Here is a 19,471-nt window from a genome sequence, read left to right as displayed (position 1 = left end):
CTGACATGCATCGCTGTATACAGCATGATGATTTGATATACGTATGTTGTGAGATAATTATTGCAATAGGTTCCGCTGACACCCGTCATCTCGTATAGATACAACATAAAGAAAAGAAAGTGGAAAAAAGTTTTCATCTTGTGATGAGAACTGTTAGGGTTTGAAAATGATGGTTGGATGTCACCAAGTGGGTGGCCATGCCCTAACTGTGTGCACGTCGTCAGGCTTGAGGGCCTCTTCCATCCTGTCCAGGGAGGTGCCCACCTTCTTTCATGCAACACAGAATTATTTCTAATCCTCTTGTATTGCCTCTTAAATGCTGTCTTTCTACTATGAGGCGGTATGGGTAAAGAAAGAGCTATGGTGTCTGAATTTGAACGTAGGATCTTCTACTCTTAGCTGTCTGTTCTAGGGTGAATTATTTAACCAATCTGTTCCCTAACCTTCAGAAAGTATAAATGCGGGCAGTGGTGAGCTTTAGCGGCACTCTATGCAAAGAGCGGTATACAGTAAAAACTTGGAAATGGTAGCTCTTATTATTACGTTAGAGGAAATATTGTTTACTGGTTGAGAGGGTGGCCCCGGGAGTCACACTGACAGGCTTCGCATCCAGCCCCCCCTGCTTCCCAGTCCTGGGACCTTATTAGCTCTGCAAGCCTCAGGTCCTTCATTTTAAAGATGGGAGGAAAAAAAAAATACCTTCTTTATCGAGCGGTTGTGGAGATTTAGTGATCTAAGTCATGTAGTGTGTTTAATAATGCATCGCATGTTGAAGAATTTGATAAACGTTGGCCATTATTGTAATTCTTTTAAATTTTGCCATAGAGGAGATGGGGTGGGAGTCAGACTTTTTTTTTATTAAGGGTCAAATAGTTAATATCTTAGACTTTGCTGCCCAAAAGTCCTCTGTTATACCTACTCAACTTTGCCACTGTAGCAGGAAAACAGCTGTAGACAACATGTAATGAAGGAGTGTGGCTATGTTCCAATAAAACTTTATTTACAAAGACAGGTGGTGGGCCAGACTTGTGCCTGTGAGTCATAGTTTGTCAATGCTTGTTTTAGGGCAACTGAGAATTTCTGCTCTGTGGCTTCTGGAAGAAGCCATCTTGTTGATAGAGATAAAGAGGAAAGAAGATCTAAGGAAGTCACCTTCGGTGCTTGTTTTCTGTCTTCGCACTGTTCATGGTAGAGTTTACCAATAGTAGGGCAAGAGCGTCTTTTTGTTTATTTCTTTATTTTGCCCTCTAACCACAGCTTGCTTTCTGCCACAGAACACGACCAGTCAGGTTCATAAAGAGGCAAAGAACCCAAGAATCGCCCTGCAGACAGATCCACAATACACCCGGTTTCTGTGCTGTCCTTGGATTTAATTTCATGATGTTAGCAAACAACATAGTGGATGTATTTGCAAGTGCTGTATGGTTCTGCTATTGACGGGATTTACACAGTTTCCCTCATTACAAATGCTGACAGTTTTCGAGTTTTCTTGTACCAGGTTGCCATGCCCTTGATGCGATTCCTGAGACCCTTCATGAGAAGGGCTTCAGCGACAAGATATTTTTGGCCTTTCACACTGCCTGGTGATCTTTTTCCTGTTGTACACGAACCTACCAAGAGGAAGGCCACTTCTGGAAATGATTAAAGGTGGCACTTTGCCCCAGAGTGGAGGTGTAATCCTATCAGTTGGGTACCAGAGCCCATTTTGCAGGCAGAGGAGAGAGAGATTTAACCTTGGCCACTTTCACGGAAGTATTGAGACCATTTATTTCCCACCCACTGATCTAGGCTCTGGGACCGCAGAAAAGTAGCACTCTGGGCAGCCATAAAAATTAAGGAGTGAATGCCGATAAGTAGACAGTCAGTCGCTTTATACGAAGCTTGGTGATTGACAATAATGGCCTAAATGGTAGTGAGCTAATCAGTAGGGCGAGGCTCCAAGACTCGTCAACGTCAATGATACGGGGTCGAGTGTTCTCGCAGAGCCCGTGTGCGGAGGAAGCTATTTAGGGGGAAAAGGACCTGTCGCCTCCGCAGAAACCCATGAGCAATTTTTCTCTGCGTAGAGCTGGGGAGGGGAGTTACAGAGCACCATGATGAGTAGCAGAAAAGGAAAGTTCTTGCTCCTATTTCTGATGGTAGATCATCACATTTTGGAAACTTCATAGCCAGATGTTGATAATTAACTTTCCCAGAATCCTTTTTACTACGGACCTTTGACTCTCTGAGGGGGCATCAACTTTGTCATCTTAAATTGGAGTTCTTGGAGACCTTGTAGGGTTTTACCTCGCCAGTTGTCAATTATGGAAAATTTTATAGCGTTTTAATTATGTGAGCGGTGCTTCTGTAGGTATTATGTATTTTTTTAGACAGTAGACATTCCTTCGAAATAAACCCATTTTATATTCTGTTTCTTCAGAGTGCCACTCCCTGACTTCTGAGCTAACATTTAATTTTTAATTTTGTATTAATGCAGGATGAATGAATGTACAAGCTTTTACAGGCACTTATTTACTTTTTAAGCAGAAGATCCTGTGAGACACAGTGCTTTAACCAAAAGAGATGACTCTTCGGTCACATATTTGGCGCGGAGGCGTGTTCCACGTGTGGCAGGGGAGGGGACAGTGGGGTCGGGAAGCTGTATCTCATCTCCGAAGCCCCCACACCTATGCCTGACGGCCCAGCTGCGGGTAAAGCTGAATGTGCCGTAGCGGACGGATAGGACAGAACAGAGTTGTGGCAGAGGGGAACAGATGATGTGAGAGTTCAGTGAAAATGCTGTAAGAAGAGTTCCCTCAGTCACGTCAGCTGTACCCCAAAAGCCCACAGGGTTAAGAGTCAATACAGTCTATTTGATTTGGCTAAAATCTGATCTTGAGCAGTAATTTCGGTGGAGCGGTGGATGTGAAAGCGGTATTTTAGCTATCTAAGGAGAGCATGGGGGTGAGATAATGAAGGCTTGGCTGTTAAAGAACGGGTAAAAAAAAAAGCAATATTTTCAGGAGGTAGCACAGGGCTGAGTCATGAAAACAGCCTGACAAGAAACGATGCTTCTGGCTGGGCTTACGGCAAGCACCTGGGAGTGTGGGGGCTGGAACCCGCGCCTCCTGATGGCCAGCCTCGGGGGGGTTTCGCCTAGAAGAGGAACACGAGCGTATGTGATGAGAGAGGGAGAGGACCAGTGGAGGCGAGGTTGAGGATGCTGGCGAGGCGGTCGGTTTTTGAGAAAAAGAGAGACGTCTCTTTTGAGCCTGTGAGGGAAGACCAAAAGGTAGGTAAAGAGATAAGGGAGGCAGATGGGGGACCACGAACAGGAGAGCCCATGCTAATGGTAAATGAAAAACTTCGCTCTGCACATGCAAGCACACGCACGCCACGCCAACGCACAGCAGTGCATGGCAGAGAAATTTAATAGTTCTTACCTCAGCTGCTGCTTTTCAGGAAGTTAGTCTTAGAATGATTGCTATGACTAGCTATGGTGGATTTAGGTAGGGGGAGAAAATCATTTCCATTTTCCTGTGTAAGCTTCTTTTAAGTTTAAGAGTTTTTAGGACTGTACAATTCTTCGATGCAATTCTTCGCCTGCACTATATAGATCATGGCGGAGCTAGCTGTATTTCATGCAGGCATGCGATCACTATCCTCCGTACCTGCCTTCCTCCCGTTCTTTCTCTCAGAAACTGAACAATCCCAAGACTAGGATCTGTAAAGTAGTCTTAACAGTTTTACCAGAACCAACTACTAACCATTACAAGATAGTTCTTCAACGTAAGACAATGCACATGATAAAACATCTGCCAACCCAATGTTCCGGCCATGTTTGGGGTCTCCGTGGATAGACTGTACATTTTGTAAAATTTCTTCCAATGTTATTTTGGTTTATACTGTTAGAAAATGCTAGGGGGAGAAAATCGGGTGCTTTGCAGTGGCCACAGAAAAAGGACCCGGAATCCTTTGGTTTCTTGTTTATTATTATGACAAGTCTCCGTTCCTTCTCCAGCTGCTATATCCACCTGCAGTTTGGGACTGAGAGCTCACAGCTGAGGGGATGCTCTTCTCGGGGTTGTAATCTCAGGATAAGCCAGAGATCCTAGAAACGAAGAGTAAGTTCACGTTTATGCTAAGTTCAGACATCCAGAGAGCTCACATTAATTAGTAGAGCGCATTTCTAAACATGCTGTCCAGTGATGATCGACTTTCGTAATTGTCATCCAAGGCTAGGAGTAATCCTGAGGTGCCGTCTGGATTATCAAAGGACGATTCCCTTTTGTTCAGTCTTAGTATTTGACTCCTTCCATTTGATTTTCTAATTCGCTGAAAATGAACAGAGGATGGTTTATTAAACTTTAGCCAGGATATTTCATTAGCAGGGGCACTGACATTTTATCTACTTTTATGAATGGGGACGTCAGGAAAGAAAACCCTGCCATACATTTTTTTCCAGCAGAGGCACCAGGAATGGCGAGAAAGTCCTTTCTTTAAAGCGAAGCAGCCTGTTGTGGAAGAAGAGAGGCATCTCGCATACCTTCCCCACCACCTGAGTTCAATCACGGAAAGAATAACACCCACCAAAGGGTTAAATTCTGACACCTGCCTGCGCCTGGGGAAGCCCACTGCAGGTGCTGCTTCCCTGGTCTAATTAGCCAAGGAACCCCGGGGAAAGGCAGCCTCAGCGGGAGGCCCTGCCCTACCTGCCCGAATGCTTAGGCCGAACACACCTCCGTTTTCATCCTAGACACAGCGCTCTCTCCAGCTAGTTGTTATTTCCCTCGCTCACCTCTGGACACTTCAACACATTCACTGGAAATATCATCACAGGAGAACTCGGCTTTGACAGACACCTCTCCGAAATGATTTTTCCCCCTGCTCTGGCTCGCACTTGAATAATTTCCCATCAACAGCACGTCTGATTGAGTTGGCATCACAAACCCTTTTGTATGCTATTTTTTTTCTTCTTTTTCTTCTTCAAAAAAATATATTAAAGTCTGAATAAAATTGGAAGAGCTGCCTGGTAATGATCTCATTATATATAAATACAGAAGAGCTGGCAGAGGAGATAACGACCCCAAGACTCAGGAATGCGGCGCATACCTATTATGTTCCCAGGAGCCGGCCCCACTCAGCCCTCGTCAACGTCCCTCTGGGTTTAAGATTCAAGCTGCAGAGAACGAACGGCTGATTGAAGCTGGGGGTCGGATGTTTTTTTTCTTCCCTCCTTCATGACATATGTTAGGAGATGAAAGGAACCTGAGCGGTGTGTTGATTCTTCACTTGGGAGTTTTCACGTGTTCTGATTGATCGGAAAGACAAAAAGGCAGAAGGAGAGACATTTGGTGCTGGCTGAAAACCATATCCATTTTCAGTGTGAAGTGTCCTCGTTTGGTGAGGAGGATCGTGATGAGGCAGTTCTGGGTATAGACGCTACGAAGAGATTTTAAAAAATAACAGGCCGGCCACCCAGTGTGAGCTCTCATCCGGCAGAGGAACAAACGCAGATGGAGGCGGTCGGGGCGGGGCCTGGGATAGGGAAGGCCTCCCTAACGACGGGGTTCATTAGTTTCTAGCCCCAGTTATCTTTTCTGGCTGCCAGGGCGCAAGCAGATGAGTTTAGCCCATCGCAGAGGGCCACTTAGGGGGCTGGATTCCCAGTATGGGTGAGGCGACACTGGCAAAATTGTACTCCTTGCGATTAGCATCGCAAAAAGAAATTGGGTAGGACAGAGGGTAGAGCGCATGGCTCTAAATGGCCCTGTTAGGGTCTAAGGGGCATGTATCTAGAAGGAGATTGCCACCTGCCGTCTGAGACCAGAAAGGAGGACGAGTTCTTGGCTGTTCCCACTGGCATGGGGTCGTCAGACGTATTTCTCCCTTCTGATGTTCATAGTAGGTAGTATTCAAATGCAGAAGAACATTGTGAGCATAATTCTTTGGCAAAAGGACGGAATGGATGACAAAAATATTTTGCCCCTAGTTGAGAGTGTGTCATGCAGCGTACATGGTATGTCGTTGAGCGATGACAGTAAGTTCTTACTGGCCGAGAGTTATGGCCGTAGACTCTAAAGAAGGATTAGTCGGACTAGACAGGGACCCGCGTGGCCTGAGGGGAGCCCCCGACATCACTTGGGGCCTCCCCATCACGGGGACGATCAGGACAGGCGCCCTTGGCCGCACCGTACACACGCTGCTCGACACATGGCTGAGTTTCGAGTTTATTTTGCGGAGACATTTGTAATGTCTTGTAGTCCCAGGGAAAGAAGATCCTCTCTCCTTCCAGTGCTGTCGGCATCTGGGCGAGCGTTTCCCCGACTTGTGCTCTGACTTTCTTAGGTGATGGCCCTTGAATATGAATTTAATTGTTCGCAGAGGTCGAGTGTTGGAACCCCACTTTCTTCTGTTTTTTTTCTCCCTCGCTTGTGCAGGGAACTGGGAGAAATCTCCAGTAATTGCATAGCCCCACAGTACCCAGTTATACATCAGGACCTTCCCTTTTCATGATGATGATGATGATGATGACGGTGATGATAAACTACTGAACCAGGTACTGTGCTACAGGCTTTACACGCTTCATTTCATTCGACCATCGCAACTCTGGGAGGTGGATACTATTATGTCACTTTACAGATGACATCACAGATTGGAGCGTGATGTCCAGTGGGAGAAGGATCGGTTCGTGGGTAGAAACATTTGGAGGCGATGGAGGCAGGAGAGGGGATGGTTCACACAGACGAGAAGTCTCCGAAGGAGTCCCTCATTTCCCCAGTCCTTTGCATTTATTTAACTTGTCTTGACAGAAATGAGTCACAATTACTGCTTACCAGCCACCTCTAACTTAGCGGATGGATGAGGGTAGAACATTAAAAATACCACCACATGGAACGAATTCGAGCTTGGCCTCTCATTTGCTATTTAGCTAGCCTTTCTGGGTCTAAGGTTTTTTTTAAAAACTAAATGATTGCATTCGTTTAGAAGTCTGCAAACTTTTTTATGAAGGGCCAGATATAAATATTTTAGGCTTTGGGGGCCATACGGCCTCTGTTGTGACTTCTCAACTCTGCCATTATAGTGTGAAAGGAGCCACAGACAGTCTGTGACAAATGGGCATGACTGCGCCCAGGTCAAATTTTATTTGCCAGAACACGGGCTGGATTTAGCCCGTTGCCGACGCCTGGGCGGGTGGTTGGCTGTTGGCCCTTTCTGGCTAGAACATGCTGTAGACGCCTCACATTCCATGTTGATTTCAGCCTTCGAGCGTGGAGACATTTCTTTAGCTTTCCTCTTCCTGAGGAGGAGCCTATAAAAAATGGCAATAGAAGTGGTCCCGGAGAGGCCCCAGGAGGGGTTCCCCGCAATGTTCTGATTGAAATCGCAATGGGAGGAAGCCATTAAGAAAGGTGGGGAGGCAGGTTCCATTAATCAGACGCGGGCACTGCTGTTTCAGCTGGAGATGGGGCCATTAGCTCAGCAGGAGGACAAGACGGGGCAGGCTGGAAATGCGGCTTTCCCAACAGCAGAATGCTGAAAAGCTCTCTCCGGAACAAAATTTTTATGTTATTCCTTAGAATCCAATGCATAGTCAATCTCGACATTTTGCTTGTTTTGGGAAACAATCTAACATAGCAATCTAACAACCTAGCACAGTCTAACAGTCATAAGAGCCAAACACAATTTAAACACAGATTTGACTTTTTGTTGAAGATATATATATATATATATATATATATATATATATATATCTTCATTTGAAATCTCTCATTTATTATTTTCCCATCCTCAAATAACTGGATTTTCCAAGACTTTAAAACAAATGGATAGTCGCAGGACGCTTCCCGTTGCTAGTGACAGAATCACCGTGCTCAGATTGACTTAAAAAGGGAGTCTACGCTTAGAACACAGCACGGTCCAGGGGAGGGCTGGCTTCTTCTGGAGGAAGGGCGTCCAACAAGGTCTTAGTGTCTTATCTCTTCATCTTCGGGCTGACGCCCTCCTGGGGAGTAGGATGTCACCCCAAGACTCCCCTTCTTATATGACCGAATGCAGCAAAGGAGCGGGAGCTGATTATTTTTTTTCCAAAAGCTTTCGCATAGCCTCCCCCCGTCTCCGTGGCCCTGATCGGGTTAAGTGCCCGCTCCTAAACCGATTTCAGTGGCCACGGCCAGTCAGGGCTGACCGCAGGAGCGTTGGATTGCATTCGTCAGGAAGAGGTGGATGGCGGTTGGGTAACAAATAGCAGATGCCCAGCGAAATTATACTTTATAATTTTTAAAGTACTTTTTATGGAAATGGTCTCATTTGATTTTACAACAATTTTATGGGAATATGTTTGTCAGCTCTTATTATTTCCATGTTCAGATGAGAACACAAGGGCTCAGATCACGTGACTGGTTCGGCTTCACGGAGCCGGTGAAAGCGATTGCATTGACTTCTCTGTCCTAGAGATGTGACGTCGGACCACTGTGCAACGGAAGTGTCGCCGCTCCTGGTTTGGACTAGATGTCTGTTAATGACACCTGAAACCGAATTGGCATTTTGAGGAGCCATATCGCACTGGCTCACGTTGATTTTATGGCAAAGTGAGAGCCTCACTGATTTTTCACATGATTTCTGGTAAAGCGTAATGCACTTAAAATGGCTTTTCGAACTCAAACGCTGGGCTACATTTATTCCCACGATATCGTGTATGAAATCTCTGCATTGCTTCAGCCTAGCACGCACTTTCGAGTCATGTGGAATCCAAAATAATGTCTCCCTCTCCTAGCTTTATGCCATCTTCACGTTTAAGAGATTTATCGTGTTGTTTCATCTTTTAAGGAATTGTTAAAAAGGTTGAACAGTAAGATATATATCGATTAATTCCTTATCGTAATCTGGAATGAGATTATCTTTGGCTTGGTTCAATATTTTTAAACTGATGTGGATGGAGGCTAAACTGACGTGTCAAACGTGTGACTCACTTCACAGATGAGATATGTCTTCTCATTTTACCTCATATTTCTAATACAAGTAAGATTTTGTTTGAGAACATCACCTTTTGAAATGAAACGCCAAATGATTGGCCTGGACTCAATGGTAACTACGATTTTGTAAAACCCCTCGTATCATTTATTTTTGGATAAATTAGGAAAATTGTGGCCATATAGTTAATGTTAAATTCCTGCAATGAAAATAATAATACAATCCCAGTGGCGATCGCGCTTCACAATCTACACATTTGCTAGAAAATACAGTAGCACATTATTTCCCTCGTGACTTAATTTTCTTTTTTGGATTAGAAAATTGAGATTCTGCAACTCAAATGTAAGTGATACAAGGTTGTGGCCGGAAATGCCATCGAGGCTTAAAACCGCTCGGGCAGGAGGGCGGCGGGCGGGAGGGTTTGAGAGCCTCCGCCGCCGATAGGAACGGCAGTCGGGCGGTTTGCACTAACATGCTCCCTTCATACGCGTTGCTCTGGGTTTAGTTCAAGAAACTTGAAAGGCAGATGAAAGATTTTATAGTAGAATCAATTATTATTACAGCTTGAACAAGATTGAGAAACATCACTGGGCCGCTCAGTTTCTCTAAAAAGATTGTTTCTTTTTAGGATTGGTTTCAGCCCTGGAGCAGGGAGGCGTGTTTCCTTGGCCGCCCTCTCTCCGAGAGCCGCGCCTCCCAGAAAGGCGTTTGCAGCTGCTTTCTGTCCCAGGTGATCATCGTCTCCCCGCCACGACCTGAGCACAGCTGCTCCTGGCTCCGCCCACTCCCTCCTCTCTCTGACCCTTAGATCTTGTAGAAATGCCACTTAGGTATTTCATACCAAGAAAAAAAAAAGCCTTCAAACTAATTAAAAAGTTTCAACGAAAATGAATGTAAGCTATTCTTGTTTTCCCTTTCCCGTGGAGTGATTAGCCGTACGATCTGGAAAACACCGTGTCTATTTAAATGGAGAAGTATGTAGGGAGCAAACCACCTCCACCTTCCCCCAGGTGCACTCAGACAACAAGAACACGGCAGCCGCCCCTCCCCCCCTCCCGCCGTGCCCTGCGTGACCCGCCCCTCCTCTCCCACCGCGCCTCCTCGGGCCCCCTTCTTCACGGCACTCGTCCTTAGCTGCAAGAACAGGTAGGTTATCAAGGTGATAATAAGCGTGAACATGTTCCAGCCTCGTTTTAAGCCTCAGCCACACCACGCCGCTTAAAAGAGGTTAAATGCTCGCGCGAACCTGTGCTTCCCACCCCCGGCCACGCAGCCCGAAGCCAGGCTGATCCCGCCTCCCCTCCGCGAGGGACTGTGGGGTGCACGATGATTGAGGTGGCCTCGGCCTCCCCAGCAGCTGCTGACTTGCACTCGGAAGTTCAATCCTCTCAAGGTAATCCCTCAGCTTGGAAAAAAAAAAAAAACTTCTGGCAATAAACTCTGAGTTTCATGCCTTCCACGCCAGGCGGCAGGCTCACGGCGTCCCCGGACACCAGGCCTGGGGTAGGTGCGGGGCGTTGTCGTATTCGTACAGGTAGGACTTTTGTGGGCTCGTTAGAAGATTTCTAGCTATTGCTAGAACACCATTCTCACTCTTCCTTCACTTCTAAGGTCTTCTAGATCCCAGATGACGTGGGGCCGTCTGCAAGTGGCCCGGCTTTGCCTGTACCTCAGAAAGAGCAAAGCTGCTTGCAGGTGGAGCAGCTCTTGTTGCTTAGCGAGGCACTTCGCTACTGAGGCCAAACCAATTGTGCCAGAATGTGTGGAGTTTCGTTTGATCTTGCAGCTCCGTGGCCACCGGGCTGGTGGAGAGGGACATTCTCATTGGCCATAGCGGAGGTGGCACCAGGCTTGGAGAGATTTCACATGGGGAACTTGCCCAGAGGTTCTGAAATGACCGTTTGTCTTTGAGACTCTTTGTGTCGTTATTGTCAGCCAGTGAGAACTTTCCCTTCCTTTCCTTCCTCATCCCCAAAACTGCTCCGGTCTCCAGCGGTCGGAAGTCCCCAGTGGTGGTTGCACACACCACTGTGACAGTCCTCTGCCTCCTCATGGGGATGGCTTTGTTGTGGGAGGATTTGGGTGTCCTTGTCATCTCCTGAAGCTTCAGCTCTGGGTTTCAGGATGTGTTTTGGCAAGTGCAAAATCCAATAGTCACTGAAGCCTCGATGATCTTTTATGCCCTGTAGAAGTAAGTTTTTATTCATTCGTTTTTTTTTCAGGAGGTAAGAAATAAAGCTGTTCCATTCTAGGCATACATTAGCATTTATAACAATGCAGTGCAAAAAATGTAATTTAAATAGAACTGATTAGAATTTCGATAGGGCACCTAGGAACCTCTAAACAAATGCTGATCAGGTAATGAGTAGAACAAGTCATTTATTTTAGTGGTGCGGCTATCTGTTCAAAGATTGGGTCAGAATTTCCCAAACATGTATGGTGACTGTTCATTAATTATTCACTACTGGCTCAGTACTTGTCGAATTTAACTACAAACTGTGAGCTTATAGGCAAAGCCACAGAAGACAGCAAAGAGAAAAAGTAACAACCTAGATAAAAGTGTATTTTCTTTTTTGTAATCACATTCACTTATTCAAGGACTCAGAGAAAGGAGCTATTGTTAGACTTTGGCCTTGGTCTTGTCTTCGTGCAATGGGCTAAATTGCTCTCCGTTTGTTAACCAGGGACGTTTAAGCTCCACAGTGCCGAGCTTTGCAGATGAGGCTGCGTGAGCTGGCGTTCAGCCAGCCTCCGCAGGCACAGCTTCGCCTTTGGGCCAGCGCACGATGTGTTCTAAGCGGGACAGGCCAGCTTCGGGATGCTATTGTTGAATCAATCGCATGTTTTTCTTCAGGTTCATCAGCCCGGAAAATGTTCCGAATCTATCGGAAAGGTTCGTTCACAGAGATTTTCTCCTTTGATATCTTGGAGGTTCTTCTTCGATGAAGAAGGTGAAAATGTGTGTCTTATTTCAGGAAGTAGTTCAGCTCACGTCCAGGAAATGCTCGATGTGCCCACTCGGCCAGTATATCATTAAATTCAATGTTCTGTTTTGCTTACTGATTATCTTTCTTGGTCATGAAAATTAGTTTACTAGCCCCGTTGTCTTGATATAACCTTGATACTAGGATGTCACTCTCTAGAATTAGAAATTAATTCTAGGTTAGAAATTAAATCCCCAGAAGGGTAATAAGTTTAACGTCACCTCCTCAATTGAGGAGAAAGCATTGTTTTAAAGGAAGAATCGTCGGTTTATTGTAGTTTCAATGTTGCCGTTTTCGCCGTGTGTGTTCCGTGTGTGCAGGATTTCCAGGGACGTGGCTCTCCGAAGTAAATCCTGCTTTGGAATGATCACCTAATGTCTCAGGCAGGTGAGAAGAAAGGGCCACCAACAGTCCTGTGGCCTGATGGGCTATGCTTGGCATAGCAATTCGTGTGAATGGCGGTCATCTTTATTTATACCGTGGCCAGGAAAGAGAACACCTTTTTTATTTTTTTTTGGTAGAGGCTGGGTACAAAGCAAGCATCCAGGGCAGTGCCCAGCGGAGGCGTCTACACCGCTCATCATCACTGAGTTAATAACATGGCGGTGGGGCCCCGGGCACTGCAGGGGAGTCCCCTCATGCTGGAAAACCAGCAGATACCTCAGGGGGTGAACCTTGGGGCCCAAACTTCTCATACCAGGGGGAAAGAAACAATGAAGGTTTGGCATTGCTGGAGGAATTTATAGCGTCTTGAATCCATGTTTGCAAAATTCGGTCATCGTTTGAGTACATTATTACTTCTAACAGGCATCAGACCATTTTGCAGCGGAATAAACTAAGGCAAAGAGAGGTGAAAAGAATTGCCATACTCACAAAAGAATTCCGAGGCCCAGGTGAAATGAGAACCGATTGTCCACCTCAAAGCAATTTTTTAGTCACCTAGGCTTATGCGTATCTCCATGCCTCTTTAAAAAAATAAAAAAAGGAATTAGAGATGCTGTTAGAGATGGCTTATTTTCTCCACAGCGATGATTTTGGTTCTAATGAATTATGCTATTTAGAAATATGCTAAGAGAATTCACTACCTTGAAACAAACAAATGGCAAATGGATAATATATTGTGTTTGGGGTAATTTATTTTCTCTGGCTATGTTAACTCTTGAGCAATTAACTCAATTATTTCCCTAATGTGAACACCGACTCTATTCATACTAAAACAATTATTTGGACAGTTGTTCTAGGGCGAGCATTTACTTTATTATGTTTTCCTTCTCCTCTCGTCATTCCCTCTCCTCGCATGCCTGGCTGTCTTTGTGAGAGCAGTTTCAACAGCATAACGTCTGTGCGAAGATGGTGAGCTCTCAAAAAATCATAGCAAGGAACCGTAGCTGCACATTTATTCTCAGCAGAGCTCCACCTTGCTTTGGACTTTTATGTCTTGCTTGCTTTACAATCACTGAATGCCATGTTATAATGTCTCCATTATTTTGGTGGGCACATTAGAGCTAATTGTTTCTCGCAGCAGCCCTTGGCCGCCCCCGTGAGACCTCTGCAGCTTACCTTATCATAATATTGGAAAGCAATTTCTCTTGACTGCTGTGAACCAACACCAGAAATCCAAAATGCTGCCATAGTCATTAAGTGATTTCCAATTAGTTAATTGGTTTCACAGGCTGCTTCTTTCTAAACTGCACCTTACATGAAAAGCAGAACCATCCATTTTTGAAAGGGGAAAAATCCTGAGGCCTTCAGCTTTTAAAATCTTAAAGCAGTGCAGTCGGTGGAAGAAATATTTCCCTAAAAACAGCAGTTCTGCAGAACCAAAAATGTTGTTGTTGTTATTGCGGAAAAGAATGGAATCTCTCTCCCGGCTTTCCCTCGTTGTCCAGGGTGGATTTGCCCACTTTAGCATCAAAGGCAGTTAGGCAGATGACCGCGGAGCAGCAGGGAACATGAGTGATTCCTACGTCCACACCGATTCGTCTCAGGGGAAGCTTCCTGGGCGTGTGGGTTGGTGCTCCAGGGCCATGTCTGCGTGGCTGCTGTGGGATGTGTTTACTTCGCAGCAGGAGAGCAAAGTCCCGAGACTGGTTCTGTAAGAAGCTGCTTCACGCGATTCTGTTTGTGGGCTTGTGAAAGGAGTGGGGTGCGGGCGGGTGGGAGGTCGGCCTAGAGCATCCCTAGTCACCGTGCGTGGTGTTAGTGGCAGGGGCGGGCTGTAAACATGACTTCCGAGCAATAACTGGTCTAGAAGGTGGGATAAATACTTGCCCAATAGAGTACGTAGGGTAATAATTACCCCAAAGAGAAAATCATTTATTTTCCATGACAGAGAAAACTTAGCTTTAATAGGAGATGGAATGCATAAAAAACGAATGTAAATTTTCCTCTCTATCGGACAGAGATGCAATCCATCAAATAAGAAGCATCCGAGTATAGCGCTTAAAAGCGTGAACTTGGGAGCCAAACGACCTGGATGGGCATGCTGACAGTCATTCTCCAGTTACGTGACTCGAGTCCCTCGACTTCCCTGTGCTTCGTTCTCCTGGGAAATGGGGGAAGGAAGGACTTGCCGTCCTCACGGGGTCGTCGTGAAGAGTTAACAGGCGGTGACAACTCGCAAGCCCCTTAGAACCAGGTCTGATACGTACTTTGTTAAGTGAACCAAAGTTTACATTATGCCGTGTTTTGAAAAGATTCACCCTTTGTTCTCTCTGTTGAAAACAAAACACAACACAACAAACATCTCTTATGGTCAGTTCATTACCTATGAGAACCGAGATGATGCTGTGCTGCGGCCCGCCCAGTCGGTCCGTCAGCGGCGCCCCCTGCCTCCGGCTCCTAAGAACATTTCGTCCCCCCAGACTCACTCAGCCTGGCCTTCCTGTTAGAGAGCAGTGTTGATGCTGGAGCAGTAAAGACGCAGATGAACTCAGAAGGGTAGAGGAGGCAGTGACTGGGTCAGAGGGAGGCATGTGTGTGTGTGTGTGTGTGTGTGTATGCATGTGTGGGCGTGCGTGTGTGCGTGTGTAAGAGAGATGCAGAGAAAGAGAGACAGAGTCGGAGAAGGACAGACAGACAGACAGACACACAGAGACATATTGGATAGCCAGTAGCAACAGAAAATCTTCCCAACAAGTGGGAGAAGGCACATGGGAAAGCCAGAGATGACAAGAATAAGGGGGTGGGGCGCAAAGAAGGGACCCGAGGACAGACTCCCCTGACCGCCTCCGCTGCCTTCTGTCTGCTTTAGAAGCGGTCGGTTCATCATCGCAGCAGCCTGGAGTCTTTTAGTAATGACTTTATGGATTAAAATTTAAAACCAAATTAGACGTGTTTACAAAACAGCACACACACCGAATTGATAACAAGCCGCCAACGTTGGGCTCACAGCCGTCCCGGGCCGCGCTGTTCTGTGTGTGGCTCTGGCATTGGTGTGGGGCACGCTGCAGGCGCCCCTTCTGCCCTGCCTGAGGACGGCATTTCGGGGTGCTGTGCAGACGGGCACAGGAACGCATTCGCAGGTACATACACCTCGGCCTTGAGAGTAACTCTGTTAGAAATTTGTCTGCTTTGGGGGCGTGTTTTTAACATTTTTATTTTTAAGTTTGCTTATGCAGCCCTTCCATCCATTCCCGTTGAAACCACAGTTTGAGAAACACCAAGTGTGAAATCTCGTAATTATACAGGATTTTCGAGATTGTGTGCTTCGGAAGTAAGATGGTTTCGGGGAAGCCGCGTCCCCCAGCCTCTCCTCCGTTTCCAACCACTTAGCCGCTTCCGAAAGGGAGCCTCTCTCATTCCAGTTTTATGGAGCACGGCGCAGTATTTTCTACTCATGTATTTTAGAACAGGAGCTGCCCTTTCAAGTTATTAATCAGTATAAAGGAAAGAAGGCATCAAAGGGAATGCTCGCTGCTCGGTCCTATCTAAAGAGAGCAATGCGTTTTCCTCGTAACGAAGTTTATTGATAGATTTATTTCTATGGCCCATGAAGCTCGTTAGGACTTAATAAATATTAAATTCATCAGCCAGATAACCTCTCCCTGCCCTGGAGGAACTTCGGATCTGCTGAAATAAGCCGAACATCACGTACCTTTATCTTTCAATATCCCTTTGCCCTCTATTTATGGGAAATAAAATCTCCAGAATTCCCACGCAGGGAGCCTGAGGAGGTCCGGGCTATTATACACTTAAATTCGTTTGCAAGCCAATGAGAAGATGTGGTTGGAGTTATTACCTCAGCAATGATAATGCTCGTGAAATGGCTCCTCTATAAAGAAAAGAGTAGTTGAGTGCTAAAATACCACCGCAGCTGACGAGAGCGTGGCCGGTGTGCACGGGCCAGGGGGGTGTGCGTCGTGTCTGCCAAGGGCGGGTGGCCGGGATGGTGCCATCTCTTAATCGCTGGATTTAAAGCCACGATTCAATTACATGGGATTCCGTGCTAGCATTCCCCTTGTCGAGAGGCTTTTCTATTTCGAAAGGCAGCAGGATTCTGCCGTAGGAGTCAACGTGTGTCTAAAAGCCTGGTTAAATGCGTTGCAGGGCACACGGAATATTTTAATCTCCGGATATTATTAATATTGAGAGGGGAGCATCCTGGGAGATGAGATGCAGTAAACCCACACACTGAACGGATGATCTTTCCCTTCCAGACAGGCTGCATGTGGCTGTTTGGGCTCCAGTGGCCCGGGGTAAGCTCTCGGCTTCCTCCTGACCTGCCATAAACCTGCTCTCCACTCGAGACGCATTAGAAAGAAACAAAATGCACTTGTTTGAATCGATACCAGGCATTAAGCAACCCCTGGGCTTTTTCGTCAGGTGCCTGATAGGAGCGGTTATCCTCTGCTTGCACTGGGATTTGGGCCACAGGAAATTTAAAACTAAATGGGCTCGAAGCGTAACCGTAACCCGTGGATGCGCTTAGTCTTGCAAATGTTGCCTGGCTCTTGAGCCTTTAGGAAGCTCCCGAGCCAATAGGAGGGGAGGTGATGTTCTCAGCGTTTTATTCTCACCACCCAAAATGCCCTTCCTTCTCAACCCCTTCTTTAAGTGCCAGCTGAAATGTCACGCTGGTTTTTCACGGTGACTTCCTCCACTAATTTTTACACCTTCCTCCAGATTTCGGACTAGAATAGTCTGAGTTACGACGTTCCCAGTCTTACAGTTTCTGGGTGTGTTTGTTTATACCTGGTTAGGCTTCTTTTTCAACCTTACTTTTCCTTAATGGGGGTAAAACCACTTACCTTGATGTTTTTAGGAGGATTAAATGATGTCACCAAGTACAGGGCCTGCCAGAGAATACTCAGTCGATGTGAGCTCCTTTGTAGTTCATTCAGCTAACTGTGCCTCTCAGACTTTCGGGGGTCGTGGATCTGTTTGAGAATCTGTTGAAAGTGATGTTCTCTTCTTTTCCCAGAAAAAAAATACATGCAGAACTTTTCACACAATCTCAGGAATCCCTAAAATCCAGTGAGACCCCCCTTGGGGGGGGTTGACCCCTAGGTGAGACCCTCGTTCCCTTTGAGCTGACTTCTGTGAAGTACATTCCTAGCACCTGGAGAGGGCCTGGCACGGAGGGGGGCCGGACAGGTACCGGTTAGTCTCCCCTCTTCCTCAGCTGCCGTCAGAACGTACCCCATACCTGGAGGACGTCTAGCTATAATTTTTTCTTATATTTAGTTTCGAGCAGCTGTCATGTACATGTGACAGAAATACCTCTGAGCAGAGAGGCTAGTCCTCGACTGACATGTCTTCCAGCTGGCCTGCCATACCTGGTTCGAACAAATTTGGCCTCTTCAAAACCCTTCCCTTTCTCGTTAGACTCTACCCTGTGGTCCTGTGCGTGCTGCTCCCCGGCCAGGCGAGGCGTTTTGCCGGCATCTCTGTCTTCACGCTCTGCGTGGAATTTATAGCCATTACCCTTTGGTTGGTCCCCGCGTCTGTATTTTGGCCGGCTGCCCTGCCTTCCACGTGATAACTGCTTTGCAGACAGTGCAACTGGAGCCCTGCCAGAGCCTAATGTCACCCCTTGTCTCTAGGGCTCACCTGCACCTGCCCCTCCCCTTCTCAGGTCTGCCGGTGCAGGCTCCCCTCACAGTGTGTCTAAAGGCGCAGAAGAGTGTGCGAGTCCGGCTGTGATCCAGTCCATCGGCACAGCAGTGGCAGTGAACCCGGATGGTCCAGGCACCTCTTTTTTTATAGCCTGCGCTCCCTGGAGTGCTTGGTCTGGCTGCGTACAGCAAGGAGATGAACTGGGTAATCCCATACTTCTATTCCACTCCGTGCTGTGTAGCCTGCACCTCTGGGAACAAAAGTTTTCTCTACGATAAAGTCACTTCTCAAGAACAATTATGCCCCATCCCTCCGCCCCCGGGGATGCATGTCCGTCAATGTGTGCCAAAGTATGACTAATCGAATTGGCTCAAAAAGCACCTTTTCCTGTTTGACTCTCACTTGATTTTTTTTTTTTCATTAAAGAGCAACAAGGACAAAAACCTCTGAAAACAAAAACCAACAAACAAAAACCAAGCCCAAATCTCCTTCCCCTTGAAACACCGCCTCTCGTGGTTGTGACTGCGGGCCAGGCTTTATGTAGCTATTTTATGGCCGCCCTTTGGACAACCGCACATAGGAACGTGAGGATGCTGTGGATCACGACTTCTCAAACTTTAAGGGGCATTTGAATCACTCGGAGAGCCTGCTAAAATGCAGGTTCTGATTGGGTGGGTCGGGGGTGGGGCCTGAGGCTCTGCCTCTAACCAGTTTCTGGTTGACCCGCAGCTGCCGGTCCCCGCGGTCCCCGGGCGCACTGTGCAGCCGCCTCCGGTAAGGGGCCTGCCCAAGGGTCGGGCGGTCCCAACACGTACCCGCCTACATCGCCCATCAGCCTGCTACGTGGCCTGCTCTTCATCACAACTGGGCGCTATTGTCTTAAAGCAAATGCAAGCAGAAAGGCTCAGGTCTTGAGAGAAGAGCAAGTTCTGGTAAAATCAAGGCAGAATCCTATATGCTGCCCACAAGAAGCCTCCTTGCCTGCAAGTCCTCATGGGCTGCTCACTAGTTATTTAAAGTTCTAAGTAGAAAATTGTTCATCACTCAAAATTTAGAACAGCCAAGAAAAGTGTAACGAATGTAAATTCTCAGAATCTTGCATACTTGAGGCGCAAAGAACATATTTTTGAAGCTTGGGTTCAAGGCATCTAGCTCATTCTTATTTCACTCTTATTAAATACCATTTCTCTGTTTTATATCTTTTAGAAAACCACCCGAATTCTTTTCTGGAACAAACCGGTCATACGTTAACAAATTAATTATGTAACATTCGTTCTTTCAACACTGAGGATCCACGACATATAAAAAACCGTGCAAAGAGATTTTGCTCCATAGTTAGTGATACGAGCCATTAACCTCTGCGAGTTTCCATTTTCCTGAATAATGCAGAGCCGGACTGGGGGATCCCAAGTTCTCTGTTGTTGTATCACCTGGGCACTGGGAGGCGCCGAAGCAGTGAACGTTCTCCCTGTTTGTGG

General features: G+C 46.6%; 1 long non-coding RNA gene and 1 other non-coding gene across 4 annotated transcripts in view; one reads left to right on the top strand and one right to left on the bottom strand.

Annotated features, from left to right (window-relative positions):
• LOC107514617 overlaps positions 1–19,471 on the top strand; it is a 235,651-nt gene that overhangs the window by 91,747 nt on the left and 124,433 nt on the right. For 2 of the 3 annotated variants that reach the window (XR_004955015.1, XR_004955014.1), the window contains exon 6: positions 6,420–6,538. This is a non-coding gene — a long non-coding RNA (uncharacterized LOC107514617). Of the gene's footprint in view, positions 1–6,419; positions 6,539–8,433; positions 9,560–19,471 lie in introns of those variants that run through there. The other variant, XR_004955013.1, reaches the window with a different exon arrangement.
• LOC118612523 lies at positions 162–281 on the bottom strand. The gene has a single exon (XR_004955052.1). It is a non-coding gene; the product is annotated as a U6atac minor spliceosomal RNA (small nuclear RNA).

This window comes from Rousettus aegyptiacus, unplaced genomic scaffold (genome assembly GCF_014176215.1).
Source record: "Rousettus aegyptiacus isolate mRouAeg1 unplaced genomic scaffold, mRouAeg1.p scaffold_m13_p_16, whole genome shotgun sequence".
NCBI lineage: Eukaryota > Metazoa > Chordata > Mammalia > Chiroptera > Pteropodidae > Rousettus > Rousettus aegyptiacus.
The sequence above is the reverse complement of the archived record's forward strand: the minus strand, read 5'-3'. Positions and strand labels throughout refer to the sequence as shown.